This window comes from Carica papaya, chromosome 9 (genome assembly GCF_054855325.1).
Source record: "Carica papaya isolate Zhongbai chromosome 9, ASM5485532v1, whole genome shotgun sequence".
In the NCBI taxonomy this organism is placed as follows: Eukaryota; Viridiplantae; Streptophyta; class Magnoliopsida; order Brassicales; family Caricaceae; genus Carica; species Carica papaya.
In genome coordinates, this window is record NC_142317.1 from 13,699,610 (window position 1) to 13,703,859 (window position 4,250).

General features: G+C 33.6%; 1 long non-coding RNA gene across 1 annotated transcript; it reads right to left on the reverse strand.

Annotated features, from left to right (window-relative positions):
- Positions 1 to 666: 666 nt before the first annotated feature.
- LOC148240049 (uncharacterized) lies at positions 667 to 2,697 on the reverse strand. Its single transcript, XR_015816542.1, has 2 exons — positions 1,845 to 2,697; positions 667 to 1,472 (listed from the first exon to the last, which is right to left on the reverse strand). It is a non-coding gene; the product is annotated as an uncharacterized LOC148240049 (long non-coding RNA).
- Between the last annotated feature and the right edge of the window lie 1,553 nt (positions 2,698 to 4,250).

Consider the following 4,250-nt stretch of genomic DNA (forward strand, 5'->3'; position numbering starts at 1 on the left):
AGCTGCAACCAGCGACCTACCTCACCCACAAGCATGTAGGTAGCAAGTATAACCTTCTATTCGGGAACCACCACAAGAGTTGCAAAGACCTTCTCTGTCTCTGCTAATCAGTACTCGGCCTCTTTGAAAGCAGATGCTCCTGTAAAGGTAGATGAGTTAAGACTCTTATATCTCTCTCGATATAGCTTGAGTCAATCATAGGTGGAATTGGGTCCTGTTAAAGAGGAACTAGATTATGCTGGGGAAGGGTCGGGTGGCCCTATGGCGGCACCTGATTGTACAGTGGGGGCATCGTATTATACTATGGCAATGTCAGATGATACGGTCGAGGAGTAGGGTTGTATTGGGGTGACATTGGATCTTTTCGTTGTAAGGGTGGCTCATACTGTGGTAGTGGTAGAGGGTCAAATAGCTCCCTCCTTTCTTTCCGGGCTTGCTGAGCAGAGATAAGTCTCTCCAGCATCTCAAAGACACGATCGACATCCTCTTGAAGTAACCCATCTCGGACTACTCTGTTTAATGGCGACATTCCTCTCCTCATATCTTTGTACATGCATTTCACGAGAAAGGGTTGAGTGTTGGGTTAATATTTGAATGGTTCAAATCTTTGTACAAGGAATGTTTCCGAGGAATGCGGCTCTGATACTAACTATAAAAGCCCAAAACTTAAGGAAATGAAAATATTAAATTAAGAAAATATAAGCAAAAATAATTAAGGGTTTATGATTTACATTTCTTACACAATGATTCAAGATGCCCAATAGGGTTATAGGAATGTCCCTTTAAGGAAGTTCTCAATAATAGAATAAATAAATAAAAGAAAACAATTAAAATTCCTATAGAGTTAACCTCCATTAGGCAACTCTGATGGGATGCGGGAGGCAGCTTTTATTCTCACTCTTCTTGCTGCTCAGGATCTGGATCTTGATTTTTCTGATCTAAAATGGTTAAATAAAGAGGATACTAACCCAGTAAGAATATCACACTTAACATTAATACGAAAAACTAAAAATTGGTAAAAATCGTAAAATAACAAATGGATCCATTATCTCTTTTTAAATAAATTCGTTTAATATAAAAATTGTTATTTTCGTACTTATCCTTATGAGTTTTCAAAACCAACTTATCAAGCCAGTAACCAAAATTGCATTTTATTACACATTTAAGTGAACAATAACAGTAAACTTACCTTCTTACCTGCTTACCAATACCTCTGGGGGTCCATAGGGATACCTCCTATGCGTGAACCCAGTATCCAATATATCAATTAACTGGTCATCTCCATATCCCGTTCGATAATGGGCGTCAAACATACTACCGCTTCAATACCCCATCTGGTATGAAAGTGATCTCTACCTCCTAACCTATTCTGGTATGGAACATCTTAGCCTCGTTCGACTGAGGTAATGTCCACGGTATGATTTTTCATATGCCCCAAGTTCGTACACCCTTTCTCAGGGTACCCGATGAGCCTTCCATATATATATCCACATTATCAACCAATCACAATTACATACCAACATTTTATATTTACATATCAACAATAAATCATACAAATAGACAGTATGCAAATCAATCAACAGGTAGGGACAAAACAAGTAGATAAACTAATAATGAGAAGGCAATTAAAACCAATAAATTACAGCACATGATACAACAGTAAGCATTTTAGGCAGTATAGGAGAAAATAAACAACAAGACTAGGAAAATTATAAACTGACATGTTCTAGCTCTACTGGTGACCTGTAATTAATTTTAGCAATTTTTAATTTTATAAAACACACCATTATTAGTTATTAGACTTTAATTTACCATAATGGGAGAAAAGAGTGAGGGATTCTTACCCTGGATCGGCGTTTGAAACACCATCTTTTTCACTGTGCCTCCTGGCGGTTCTTGAATTTTCTCAGTTTTTTATGTGAAAATAAAAAACACGCACCACGTATCCCAAAATATTCTAAAAAGTCGAAATGAGCATTGTCAAATTTTTCTAGCCGGTTTATGGTTCTGGAACGGTGGCGCCGCCATACTCCGTCGCTAGCTCCACTGCCCATGATGGTGCTTCTTCTCGGCCTAGCTGTTTTCGACCAATTTTTTCTGGTTTTCACCGGTTTTGTATAAAAATCTGCAAAAATAGGATTATGGAGCTTCTGTCGGCCGAAAAAAAAAACCGAAACCCTACTAATGGGAGATTTTTCGGTGCATCAACTCCGTCGTTCCTCTCTTCTAGTAGTCGACACCTCTATTCTCTTCCCGTTATGTATGTTGTACCCTTACAAGCTAATTTTTCATGAGTTAAGTCCTAATTGCAAACAGGAGGTTGGAGTTAACATTTGTGGCAACCATCTCATTATTGATCATCTTGTTCAGAAGTTGAACAGTGCGGACACTATCCATCTCCAGGATAACACGACGCGATCCGAGACTCCAAGCAAGCTCGAGCCCCTCCAAGGCTCCCCATAGCTTTGCCTGGAGAACTAAGCAAGACATAATTTTTCTAAACTGCCGGCTGAGCCAATGTTCAACACTATCCCGATAAATATTTTTGTTAGGTATTATTTATGAAGAACAAAAGTATTTGTTGAATTGAAAGTAAAGGACCCATTAATTAGGTCAACTTAAATGGGCGAATTCTTTTTTCAGGTGGCTGTATTTTGGCCATTCTTCCTTTACTTGAGCCAGCCAGAATCAATTCTATTATCTCATAAAGACCCATTTAATATTCTCATACAAGTGTATAATATATATATATATATACACACACCCACATATGTATTTGCAAAAATGTAAATCAATTTTTTATTTATGGAAATTACAGATCCCGTAACGTTTAAGCAATTAATTGTTTTAGTCTATGCATTAGATTGTCAATCAATTTCATTTATTTGAAATTTTTACACTTTTTCCAAAATAAGTAAAATTTAAAAGGTGTAAAAATTCAGTTAAATCATGAAATTCGTTTTTGAAATAATTTGAATTTTTATGATATATTGAGAAATAAAATTAAAAGTTTTGACAATAAAAATATTTGCAATGGACCTGTAATTACATTTTATTTACTTTCTGTTAGTGTCTTTATGATATAATAATTTTGTAAAAGGGAGATATATTTAAAAAAATTAATGTAATATCTAGAAAAATATATGTTAATTCCCTACTTTTTTTAAGGTTCAAAAATAACTTCCAAGTCTAAATTAACCCCTTCATTTTACCGGCATTTAACTTCGTCATTGAAACGCCTGTATAGCAAATGACGTATCCCCTTGTTTTAAACATAATTACAAGCATTGCCTACCACGCGGACAGTACTTCATCTTTATATTCCAATATTAAAATATCTTATTTTATTCTTTTTTTTTTCTTTTTTTTGCTCTTTATTCTTCTTCCTTTTTTATTTTCTCCTTCAACAACTCTCTCTCAATAGTTTTTCAGTATTAAAAAATCACCGTCTATTCTATGAATGTCGGTAGTTTATCTACTCATAAACTATTTATCTCTCAAACATTAGGTAAATAGAACAATGAATATTATTTAACTCTTACTTATTACATCAAATATTATTTTTTTCATCGTGAAAGAAGAGTCATCATCAAACAAAAAAAAAAAATTAAAACTTTAATCATCTGACTGTTTATATATTTTTTTACGACTCGTATAATAAATTAGTAACACGAATAGTAATTAGACAAAAATTTAAATTATTGATAAAGTTGGTAAAATAAGACTCTAATAGTATTATCAATAAAAATACAATACTTTACATGTTGTATATATTAAGTAAAACTATGTATTCTTTTTCATTCACTTACATACATTAGTTATCAAACATCGTATTCATTTGTGGTTCAATGATTTATCCAAAAAAAACAAAACAAAAACAAAATGAAATCACTTCATTCTTCTTTTGTAGTTGCCTTCTTTCAAATCATGTAACGGTGTTGTGGGTGTATATATATATATATATATTTATAGAGTCTTGAATCACAACACTTGGATAGCACGTGACATGACAGTCCAAAGTGAGTTGTGACCAAATTTCATCAATTTTGGGACCCCTTTCTTAATCCTTACGAGTAAGAAAAAATAAAAAGAAGAAAAAATTTGTGGTTGAGAAATAATTTCATATTCTTTTTTGTAGATAAAATAACATGTTGTGTTGTCCAAATAAAATGAGACACCCCCACCCGTTTCGTGATATTCTTGACCGACCTTCTTCAAACTCTTTCATTATTTTTTATTAAATTTTAAAA